The 13,278-nt window shown below is 32.4% G+C and overlaps 1 protein-coding gene across 5 annotated transcripts in view; it reads left to right on the top strand.

Moving 5' to 3' along the window:
* LOC125055743 (leucine-rich repeat-containing protein let-4-like) overlaps positions 1-13,278 on the top strand; it is a 179,384-nt gene that overhangs the window by 48,307 nt on the left and 117,799 nt on the right. For 4 of the 5 annotated variants that reach the window (XM_047658283.1, XM_047658280.1, XM_047658284.1 and 1 more), the window contains exon 1: positions 11,677-11,909. The exons of the other annotated variant lie outside the window; for it this stretch is intronic. The gene's annotated coding sequence lies outside the window, so the exon portion shown is untranslated. Of the gene's footprint in view, positions 1-11,676; positions 11,910-13,278 lie in introns of those variants that run through there. 5 annotated transcript variants of the gene reach the window in all.

The raw sequence follows: 13,278 nt of genomic DNA, 5'->3' as shown, positions 1-13,278 counted from the left end.
CGTAAATGAATTACATTATTTAATTTCATCTTTTTTAGTAGTCAATTGTCAACTGTCTTACACAGGCTTAAAAAACTAAATGGTCGCATGACATAGAATAATAACCGAAAGCTAAAATTAGATTAGACTATTATTAAGAAGTGTATGTGGTATGGTATGGTCGCGCTACAACAAAGTTGGTTGAATTAACAAAGTTTATTTATTTATTATATTCAATTTTCTAACTCGATTTTTGTAAATTATTCTTGCAATTCTCATCACAGTACAAATCACACAGAGACTGGACAAATGGAGTTTCTTCAATTTAGATACTGATTGAAAATAGCTCAGGCGATTTCGAAGAAATACCAACACGATTTGATACGAATTCTAATGAATTAAACGATTAAAGTTGTTTAATTTTGATTATATTATTGCGTTTAAAATTAGTGTAATTGTCTATTTTCCGCACTTTTAACGTCGTGTTCCATGAAATTAATAGAACAAAACTGAAACCATTATTTAAATGTTCTTGATTACTTGCCATCGGTTTTCCTATTGCTATACAAAAAAAACCTATACAAAAGGCAAAACAATTGCGTCCAACATTTAGATCTAGATTGAACGCAGCTGGGCCGTTTTTCCGACCTATTTTCCTTGCTGGAAAACAGATCGATATTGCGTACTTGTGAAATAGTTAAACTTTCAATCAGCGTCTCGCATGCTGCCTTCACAGAGCTGCAGTTGAAAAACATGAAATATTGGTGAGCTTAGTGGAGGTTTTGCCGCGAATTGTAGGTTTCAGCGGAATGGTCGGCCGGATACACAGGACTTTGTAGATAAGTACCTTACGTAGTTCATCATTGATGGTGGGCAGGTTCCTACGATACGTTTGAAATTAATAAAAGGAACCGCTTGCCAAAATGATAACAAAAATATTCTAGACCCCGTTCACTGTTTTTTACTCTATTGTGAATTTGATATAGGGATATATTTTTGTTTGTTACAAAATAAGGTAATTAGACGTTTTTGTTGCACCAAAGCTGTTACTTTTAATTTAACCACTACTAAATATATATCAGTTGTGCTTAGTGACGAATTGTGCCAGTAGCCTCTAAGTGCTCTCTGTAATAATCAACAGATAGCATTCTTCTAACACTTGAGCCTGAATCCAGTAACGGTAAACGGAATCTCTCATATCGCGAAGCATCGATACGGCGGATGAGCCGGGTTTTTACGACGCGAACCGAAAAATGTGCAAATTATTCTGAACGTTATAGGAAATAACCAACGAATTAAGTAGGGCCAACGCAAGCACTTTTACAGGGCGAGGTTTTAATCTGGATTGGGAAAAGTTGATTTTTGCGAAAAATATTTAGTAACAACTTTCATTAATATTATGCTTTAACTTCCAGAATCGCATCACGTGGCTCGCTCGCTCATCTTTATTGAAAACGAGTTGATTTCCATGACTTGGCCAGCCAAATATTTTGTCGGTGTGTGTGCCATTAAATGTCACTACTATAGATTAAAGAAACAGAGTAGTATTATATAATACTTCTACTTATTCTATTGATTGATTAAAAACATCTTTAATTTCCTTTCAGGCTTCGACCCGTCACTTAATATACATATAAATATTTATAAATATTTTTTCTACAATAAAGTTCACAAAAAAGAGACTTTACTGTAATTACAATCTAGCCTATACAATAATTATTATGGCTAATAAGTAATTTATTATATAATGTTGATTTATTTTCTACAATACTAGTGACTAACTTAAACTAAGTTAATGTTCATTAGCAGTTTTAGTGTTCTTTAATGTTTTGACACTATGTTCGTGTGTCCGAGATACTGCACTTGCAATTATATTCACAACACTAGGCATAATAACTCAAAAGGTTATAAATAATAAGTGAAAATGTATATTTAATGGTTATACCTATGTAGATTGATGGACAGTAACAGAGAGGTTTTATTAAATATTTTTATTTTGTGCTTTCAATTTGAAAATATATAAAAAAGAAATACAATCATTGTGCAAAAATAGTAACATCAAATTCCAGATCCATTGATTTCGTTTCAAAGCTGTAACGAGCTTGATTTAATTTTCCTAAACACAATAAGTTCCGTAAGCCAATAAAAAAGCAGTTTCCTCGTTGATAGTGGCAACTCGGTAAGTACCTAATTCCAAAATACTTTAAGTTGAAGCCAGTAAACCCACATACTTCTGCTTCCGTCGCGAAAAACTTAAATTGCCTGTTAGTTGCTTTATCTGTGCGAGTTGAACCGCACCGGGAAGGAAAGAGTGGGGCAACTGAAATCTTGCTTTCGGGGAACTTTACGAGGCAAGAGTTTTACGTCGTTTTAATAACTACATATGTTTCTACCTTGTGATTCCAAACTTTACAATGAATACTTTGTGCTACTTGATAAAAACAATCTGCTGATGTTGCACTGTCAGAATTCATTCTTAGATTATAATAACGATGCATTAAAACATATTGATAAAAAGGCAAATGGCATGTGTATTATACCGTGTTTTATAAAAATAAATAATTGAGATTTATTTATTAACAATTTGTTGCATTACATATTTGGAAATTACTAATTATACATTCAGATAACATAAATTATTAAGGAGACAGCGAGCGGCATTATCGCTAACAAGTGATCTGTTCCAGGCAAGCCTAGTACTTATAAAAACAAAAACTTGTATAATAACAAAAGTCACGATTAAACAGATGAAAATGATATGGTTGAGAGGTTTTTTTTTATATTTGATTTATTTGTACGACAAAATGTAGGCCGTAGCTTTGTCAGGTTTAAAGTGATCTCTTGCATAGTCGAAATTAAAAGTAAACTCATTATCACCTTATCCACCGAACGGGATGCCTAAAATATTCACACGAGACTTTTATGGAACATTACACCTTAAGAAAAATACAACATTATTGAGAATAGTTTGTGTGACAATTTTTTAACCACACAGTGTATTTATTCATTAAAAGAGTCGATTTTACTTAAATTAATAACTTATTATTTATATATACCAGAGCTGGCAAAGTAGTTTTTATAAGGTACTCTTTATTTTTATTTATAAAGTGTTTGAAATCGAAAATGTGATGTCTTTAATATCAAGAAAAAAAAACGTTTTACCATTTTTAAAAATGAATACAAATTAAGTAATAACTAAGAACAATGAGTATTCATTTGTTATTACTTAATTTTTCTATACCACCTTTGCATCGTGTACATTAAAAATACCTATTTGGATGTCCATTAAAATTAATAGTGAATGCAATTGGCCTGCGGCTGTGTGAACGTGTGAGATAAAAATAGAGACCCAGCTACTTCCGACTAATTGTTATTTAAAAAAGATGCTTAATTAAGATTGAAGTTTATTTTACAGGAAATGACATTTCATTTACTGACATTTAGGGCTATAATTTGTGTAATTAAATTAACATGTCTTTGGACCGAGTTAGACTATTACAAAAAAAATTTAAAGGCTTTTTGTTTATTACTGAGCGTTTTTCTTAAAACTTAGCAACAATTTAATTCATACATATTGTTTCATGAAATCACATGTTTCAGTTCCAATAGAATATACATTAAGATAACACCTTTAACTAATGAAAAATGCAAATGATTACAAAACAGTTATGGATTGTATGGGAATATTAAATCTTATTTCGATGTTAGAAATATTCCTGTGTAAAATGATAGGGCAAATGTAAGTTTAAACGTCTGGGACGTACCGGGAATCGTAATATCGGATATGAGTCTTCGCCAGGCAGAGCCAATTGTTAAGGTCGGTTATTTGCATAGGGCAAGCGTGCTCCGTTCACAATGCCGTTGGCGGTTTGACTATGCCCTTATAGTCTGCTCGGCTCCATTGCTAGGGAATTCAAATATTAATTGAACGGTCTTTAACCCTGGAAAGATAGTCTGCGTAAAATTTACGCATGCGTTTTCGAATAATTGCTCTCTTTTTATAATTAGCGCGAATCCATAGCTGTGCGTTTAGGACATCTCATTCGTGGTTGGGAGCTGCCGCGTGACGTAAGTGTCAATAAGGTAAGTGCCACCGATTTTGAAATATAACGACCGCGTGAGTCAAAATTACGCATGATTATCTTTATCGTGACTTTTATGATTTTGGCTTATATGACAGTTTTATTGTGTTTCGTAACTTTTAATACTTTATATCATAACTAATATTATAATTTCATTTTTAAAGATATTGAGGCAAATATATATCACAATGGGGAGTACAAATTTAAACGAACACGAAATCCTGGCCGCTCTTATGCAAAGTAATGACGAGCTTCCGTGTAAGAACACCGAAAGTGAAGTAGCGGACCACGTTTAAAGTTTTCTTTTTTTTAAAATACAAATAAAGGAGTTTAAAAAATTATCTGCAGTATTAATTATTCTAATATATGTGTATTGTGTATATATAATAACATACAATTCATTAAAATAAACTATTAAACCTAGACCTACAACTAATTCAAATTCTTGCGTAAATTTTACGCATGATTATCTTTTCCGTATTACAAAATATGATTATCTTTCTAGGGTTAATGATGATCGGAAATGGGACTTTTATGCCTGGCATTTTTATACATTTTAACAGTCAGTAATATACAGTAACAGTATATTCCAAAAAATATTATGTATGCATTGAAAAGGCATCTGTAGTTCATCAGTTGTATTTTCACTTACCTTTTTTATAATTGATATCCTCTTCCTGCAATTCCGAAAAGCCGATAAGATTTCTTCATGATAAGAAAACATTAAAAAAGTCGTGTCGTGGATAAATGGAGCCAGAGCCTAGGCAGCCGGGGGCGGTCGTGTCGGCGCAATGTCTGCCCATCGAGTATCGCACGACACCATCTTCAACGGACTTTCATCTTATACAGTTACTGTGATCGTTCTAGTTTTATGTATATCGTCCGCTTAGTAATGCCCTTAGGATTGCATTAATAGTCTGATAAAAGCAGATCGGAATATTATTAAATCCATTATAATCCATAATAGAAGACACAGTTCAATCTCTTTACAACCACTTTTCTTTGCTGTGAGAGACGTTTATCAATTAGTGATTCTATTGGAGGCAGTGCAATTTAACGATGACTGGGTTTGAGAACAATAATTTCTGTCTTACCTTTGAACAGGTAAAATAAAGCGGGAATATCCCGAACTAAAGGGTCCATAGTGTCAGGTACCTGAGCATGCTCAACAACCCCTTGCAGAATCTTTTTAAACAATATAAGAGGATAGATATGAAGTGAGAAATCTTTTGTGATTTCTTATCATTCATCAAGCACTTTCTTACAATTTACTATCTAGAGTGGATCTATTGTTCTTTGTGTTTAGTGACTTCTCATACAACTGGCGAACGTACTGAATTGTGACTATTTCACACGTCTTCATCTGAATTGAATGAACCAAATGTAATATTTTTAACGGTTACTTGTATGTAAACGTTAAAAGTATTAGTAGGTCTAAAATTCATTAATACAAATAGTATACAAGCAATGCTAAAGGAAATGTTTGTTGGAACAGTGTTGGACTAATGGCTTCAGCGTGCGACTCGTGGGTTTGAGGCCCGGCACCAACCGTACACCAACGGACGTCTGTCTATGTGCGCATTTGACATTCGCTCGAACAGTGAATGAAAACATCGCGGAGAAACCCAAAACCAAAAAGTCGACGGCGTGTGTCAGGCACAAGAGGCTGATCACCTGCTTGCCCATTAGATTGACAAATAAATAATCATGAAACAGATACAGAAATCTGAGCCCCAGACCTAAAAAAGCTTATAGCGCCACTGATTTATTTATTTTATAGCAAATATTTTAATGTAGAAAACATAACCAAAAACCGAACCTAGAAGACACATAAATATGTCGATTGAAAATGAATGTTTCGAATTCGCCTTAATATACCTGGTGCTTAATTTATTCAATGCAATGTGAAAGCCTAATCAAAAGTTTCCCCCAAATGTTAGACCGCCATTATACATGTAGTACCCGGCACCCGGATGTCCTTAGGGAACCTAGGGAGAGGTCTCGGGTTCATTATTTATAAAACAGTCCCTCGTAGGGAAGTAAAGTTGTAAAATTTTACGTCCTGGATAGTTTAAAGGGATGTAAAACTAATTGAAGTCGGTTTGTAATTTTGCTGAGTGCATTTCTAGAAAATTATACGAGTATTTTTTTGAAACTCGCTATCTGATTATTTAAACATAAATTAATTTTTATCAGCTTAGAGAAAATAATTATTAAACGTAGTAGTAACCGTGTACAAAATATGTAACGGAAAATTAATACAAAAATACTTGCAGAAGATTTTCACTAAAATATTTTACTAAAAACCTCATTAGATTCGATCCAGCATTTGTATAAAACTGGAATAAATAATATTTGATTAATTTTGTCCTTCAATTTACAGCTTTAACGTTAAATATTTTATTAAAATGCATCGACTTTAAAAGTTTATAGTGTCTAGAACTTTCAACGATATTAGTTGGAATCCAGCGAATAAGTGTAAGAAAAACAATAAATCAGTCACTTTTCAAAGAAATCGAATCGTTCAGTTTGATAGCCACTGAAGTCATTGTCTTAAAAACTTCTTGAGACAGCGTTAATGCTACGAAAGTGGGCTGTACACGAGCGTACTCTGTCGCTATTTTGTTCTTGGCTTGTATCAATTTTAAATCAACTACTTATGTCAGTAATACGACAGTATTGGTAATTATTGTCTATGCTTAAGCTTTATATTGAGAATAATTATCTAAAAAAAGCTCTGATAAATGGCCAAAGCTACTGTTTTTGTTCATTAGGGTACAGTTAGTTCCTTTAATTAAATAATAACAATCTTTTATTTAGTTCTCTTTTACGGATTACAAGTTATTATAATGTCTATGATTTCTTTTCTTTGTTTGTCTATGGGTTTTCAATATTTAGTAAAACATAATGTCTATACTAAAATTATTAGGGAAAAAACAGTGAAAACGTTGTTTATTATATCGTCGTTAGTGTCTATCGCGCCTAAAAGTACAAAGAATGCGTTTATAACTGGACAAAGTTTCCGACGAACGATGATGGCATTGAAAGAGATTTCGCGAGGGCTGAGGAAGAAAGGATTCTTTTTGGAATAAAACTGTCGTTGCCTTCTGCTTATGATACACGGAGACAAAACTCTGGAAATGATAAACGCGAGTTTCTATATTATAAACGTCCACTTGAAATACGTAGACGCCATACCTCAAATACTACTAACCGTTCCATACTAGGATAATCCCTATATAACTTTCAGTTTTCGAAAAATTAATCTAAACTAATATTATAGAGAGGAAAGGTTTGATTTTTTGTTTGTTTGGAATGAATAGGCTCCGAAACTACTGGACCGATTTTGAAAAATTCTTTCACTGTTGGCAAGCTACACTATTCCCGAGTGACATAGGCTATGTTTCATTTTCAAAACTATGTAATATAACAAAAATCTTAGCCACAGCAACGCTTGGCCGAGTCTACTAGTATCACATACGTAGGTGAAACTGATAACCTCCTTTCATTGAAGTCGGTTAATTAGAGCTTATATATTACGTCAACATATGTATGACACTACCGCGACAATTCGCCACTTTACGGAGCTGATCCACGCATTTAGTCTTATTAAGAAAGTTTGAAAAAATCATTGTTACTAACACAATGGGCGTACAGTGCCAGAGCAATAAAGTATCATAGTTTATGAATAAGCGAGTATACGATTTGCTTTCTTTCGCAATATGCTATGCATTTGTTTATTCCTCAAGAAATACAGCCTGTGAATCACAACGACGGTTTCATTCCTATATTCATCAAGTTTTATATCGCTGTTTGGATTTTACGAGTTCTGAGCGACCATTCGTCAGCGCCAAGAAAATGCTAACCGCTAAAACCATAAAACATTGTACTTTGTTCTTAACTTATGCAAGTAGTTTCGTAGCTTTGCGACTCAGGCTGTGAATATTCCAATTTAACTTTAATATGGCTGCTTAAAACCGTAGTCACCCAGTGGAGCTTGGTGATCAGTCTTCGTTTTCAGACGCACGTAGATCATGTCTAAAACATGTACCTCCAGATGTTTACTTTCATACACCTCTCACCAGCAAGTGTTAATACCGCAAAAAAAAATTCCTCTGAATTAACAGCCCTAAGCTTAGAGCCCTCTTTAACAGTATATCTTAAAACCAACTCCGAAGATTGGCATCAGATCCTAATTTATACTTACGCCATAAGATTTATAGCATATTTACAAATAAATATTTTTCCCGAGCAAACAAAGTCGCGGGCATCAGAAGTCTAAAATATCCATTCATTCCGTCTGCGTTTGTCCTACATCCGGTACACGTGTGTATTTTTCTTTAGCATTAAAAGTTTAATCGAAGTATCGTGGGTCGCCCCAGGTTTGCATTGTCTCAGCTGAATTTAATTTATCGTGAATCGTTTTTGCTTTTATCCACCCCATTGAATACCTGCTCTTTGATTGGAATGAAGGTGAAATACAAAACTGCTCGCGAAAGTGCCGCAATTTCTTTTATTATTGTACTACGTAGTATACTGGAGTCGGCGTTTGTTTATTGTTCTATGCAGTACGATGCTCGTTTCCGATATTTTTTTAAAGTATTGTCGCATTATTTAGTATTATATTATTCCCCAATATATGACGCGAGTTCTGTGACCCAACAAAACTTACACGTCGTAAGCTGCTTCATAATAACTCACACGAGAAAAGTAAAAGTGATCGACTTTATCGGCTGATGAAAGAGAAAGTTCGATATTTCACGAAATATTCGAGACAAGTGCAAAATGCTCATACCTATAGATTGGTTTTTTAACCGTTGCCTTTAATAGTAGCTCGGAGATAGTTCTATTGCTATATATTATATCGCACCTTGATTTTGAAACCGTTATTAAACAAAATGACTAAATTTTACAGGAGAGAGAGATACATTATTTTATAAAAAACTGAGTAACTTATAAGAGATATTTTTGAGATTATTTGTTAAATGTCATATTATTAGTCATATAGTTTAATATTTTCTATGATTACTTTTTATAGTAACTTTAACTTTTATAGTAACACTTTTGCAAAAATTAATATTTCAATTATGTAACGTTTGTTTAAAAACAACGTTACTATATTCAAAATCTAGTAAATTTAGCATTAATGTCTAGTTGACTAAACTATAAAACACACTTTATCAAATATATAATATAAGTAAATAATTTACATGAATATCAAAATCTGCCGTGGCTAAACAAATAGTCACACTTTTTTTATAAACTTTTAAGTCGATTCCGTAAGTGCTAGGTGACAATTGGTATAGTAACGGTTTCGCTAATAACTGTTTTAAATTTCAGTTTAGTAACGTTTAAATTTAGCACCACCTACCAAAATACCGGGAATTAAATAGACATGTCAAATTCGTTCTATAGATTTTGACGATTTAAACAAAATGGCATTGATTACTATATTTCGTAAACATTTGGTTTAGCAACGGTTTCGAAATAAAGGTGCGATATGTTATATATATATATATATAGCAATTCATTTTGATACAAGGCAATCCTTGTATCAAAATGAATTGAATGAAGCCAATGGCTTGAATATGTTTCGTATATAAAGTACGTGGCATCCGTGAAAAAGCATTGTATTATCAAATACTGCAGCTATGACTATGAAATAAAAGTGGCTATTAAATAAACGGTCCCTACAGACTTTGCGTGACCAACTAAACTACTATTCGAGTATCTATCAATGTACAGTTTACTTCGTTTCGTAAATAGTGATTAATGTAAAACAGTTTCATATAAGTTCCGTTTATTCGATTATGATCGATCTTATCGTAACGCATGAAATCGACACATTATTTATGTGAGGATGTCCCTTTATTGAAATCTTTTATGCCACTGTTATAACATTCACGGAATAAAAAGCTTTATCGTGAAGGTAATAAGGCCGATAGCCACTTATCACTTTGCGGTTTACTTATCAAGGTACAGATCTCAACAATTCGTAATGTTGGAAGCGACTGCGATACGGGTCTATTTGTCACACATTAAATTGTTCCCATTTAATTGCTTGTTTGTTGTTTATTGGTGAATTAGATTGTTTCAAAATAGGAAACCAATTTGGTACAGTTACGTAAAGGTTTTTCTTAAGACTCTGCTCGACTTAAAAGTTTTTAACAACTTATGTATTTTAAAATAAAAACTAATTGAGAAGAGAACGTCCTATTTGCGTAGAATAATAAATATAAGTGGTCAGACTATATGACAGATCTCAAAGTTCATATGAGGGAAATTTATTTCATAATCGGTCTTTCGTTTACCGAATTTAAAAACCTTTTTTAATTAAGTATTTTCCTTTGAAAACTTAAATTAAACGATTTACAAGAACTAAATTTACATGTATGGATATTTATTTACCAGCCATTCTTGTAAAGAATTCCATTTAAGTATTGCGACGTATGCATATGAAGATATTGAGCATGGTTTACAGATTATACCTATTAGTGTATCCACAGAGTAAAATAATAATAACAATTAGAATTTGTTTATAGTTACCTACTCCTTGAACTATGCCAACTGCGACAAAGAAAATATTGCTTCTTGAAAAAATATGATAGTAATTTATAGAAAAAAATCTTTAATTATTTATTTTCCTGCATTCCATAAAAAATTAAAGCCAGCAACATATCTGGTGCTGTAAGTCATCTTCGTTCTATTAAATAAATTACATATGTACTTATATATACTATATAGCATGATTTCAACGTTTAAAACTTTGACATAATATATAAATGAAATATGAAACTAATTCGGATCCTAAGAAATACATCATTGGTAGTAACTGGATTCGCGCGAAGTTTTCAGGGATTTTTCCCAACGTTGCATCTTTTGGATCATTTACCCGTCCTTCGTCCCGAACGGTGTCTTTCAGCTAACATTTGTTTTCAATTTAACTTTGGGGATTTTCAGGTTTCGTAAACAAAACAATAACTGTTGATTCGAAACTTTAGAAATTGCGTGCTTGTTTTTTTCGTAATAAATAAATGTTTAATTAAGTTACGGCGACACAAAAATTCGTTACAAAAGTTTTATTAAAAGATTAGAAACGCTTTGTCGAAAACTCTTCAATTTTAAATGAAATTGTATTATATTCTAATACTAACGTTTTTATTGACTACGTTATCGTATCTTACATAATATTATACTATAGTACATAACAATATGTTTAATTCACATTTTAACAGTTTGAACAGTAAACAGTTTCTTTACTGTGTTAATATATTTGCAGAATTATTTCATTTAAATTTCTTAAGTTTTCTACGGTTTAAGTTAAGATCTGTATGTATCAAGTATATTCTTATTTTTAATCTCCTAAAAATTGCTTTCAAAGCAAGTAGAAAGTATTTCTATGGTCTCCATAACGTAAATTTTTCTTAACATAATTGTTTCAAAATAGCACCTAATATTTTATAACCATCAAACACTGGGTGTAATGCTAAAACTATGCAAAAAAAAAACTTATGTGCTACTGCTATCCATATTTCGTACGCACACGCGGAATGCGCTCAATTCGTTCAATCATTCAGTTCCCCTCAGCGTGCGCCGCGCGGCGTCACCGACCACCGTTCCGCCGCTCGCCGCTCAGTCATTCAGCTGCCTCCGAGCAGAGTGGATATGTTGCTATTCCTCCTCGCAGCCGCGTATTATTCTTCGTAATTTTTTAAACTAATGTGACGTGTATGAAATTACAACTGTTTATCTTTTACCGAGTACATGTGCAAATAATGTGTTGTGTTACAAACGTGTTTGTTATACTAATGTGAATTTGACTTGGAAATTGCTCAAGCCGGTTCCGAGGTACGTGAAATTGTGGTTAATCTTAAATGTTAGGCTATAAACATAAAAGCAACGGGTTCATGCGATTACGTCTTAAATAAATATGTATTTGAATGGCTCGGTGACTAATTATTATCCAAGGTTATTTCTTGGTAAACAGCGACCATTTTCAAGTGGGACGGTGTGCTGTTTTCACGGTTGATGATTAGATTTCTTGTTTTGATTGGGTAACGACTAATTATTATTTACTAGGTAATGTAAGGTTATGCAGTTGAAAAATAATTAAAAAAGTTGTAAATGAATGAACCGATAAATGACATGTGTTAAGAAACATTTAGTAAATAATAATAACAAAAAATAGATTAGTTTAAAATTGTTAGACGGTAAATACGGCATTTTGCCAAAATAAAATGCCGCTTGCTAAAGTACAAAGTCGAAATGTGGTTTTATTATTTTTACAATAATAAATTTCTTTGAATGCCTCCAATATCTTCGTTTGTATTGCAATGAAACAAAAAACAAACTAATAAAAGGAAACAGCGGTTCATTCTCTTCCACTCTTCCTAATGAAACTGGAAAATGATTGCGATTCATTGTTATGAATGAAATATTAAAATGAACTAGATCACTGAAGGTCAATAAAATCAATTGGTCATTCCTGTCTGTACTAGAAAACCAACTTTCGCGTCGTATTGTGTGTGTTTTTTTATATTGAATATTGATTAATATTTATTTTATTTCATAGAGGATCTAGACAGCTTTTATAATGTCTTGGTACACAGGTAATATAAAATGAGCAAGGTCTTATAAGAAAGCATAGACAAGAAGGTAAGATACATAACAATAAAAGTTTAGATCACCAAGCCACATTCAAATACCTATTCAAAAGTTATTTTGCATACTATTTTAAAACTTCGTAACTGGTTCAGCTTGAGTTTGATACTTTGCGTATATCTACAAGAAGTATTTTAAACCTATTAAATGTAGAATAAAGTAAGAATTAAAAGTAAAATAAAAGGTATTTTTTTACGGATTCTTAAGTAAAATAAAGCTGTAATTAAGGAGAATAAAAAACATAATAATAACAACAAGACTTTAAAAATAAACCCTAAATTTATAATTAAATAAAAATTACCCCATACAAAAATAATCAAATTCCTAAATCACAAAATTTACGTTATTTCACAAAAAAAAACATAATAGCACAAAACCATCTCATGCACGGCAATCACCGTCCGTCCCTAATTTTTATCAACTACCCTCAACATATCATAATTTAATTGTTACAGCTTCTTGCATAATTGTTTGGATAAAGTATAGGTCCGATTTCCGAATAGTAGTAGTAACATATTTTTACTGTATGAAGTCTGGCGGGAATTCCGCACAAGGC

This window comes from Pieris napi, chromosome 14 (assembly GCF_905475465.1).
Source record: "Pieris napi chromosome 14, ilPieNapi1.2, whole genome shotgun sequence".
NCBI classification, from domain to species: domain Eukaryota; kingdom Metazoa; phylum Arthropoda; class Insecta; order Lepidoptera; family Pieridae; genus Pieris; species Pieris napi.
The sequence above is the reverse complement of the archived record's forward strand: the minus strand, read 5'-3'. Positions and strand labels throughout refer to the sequence as shown.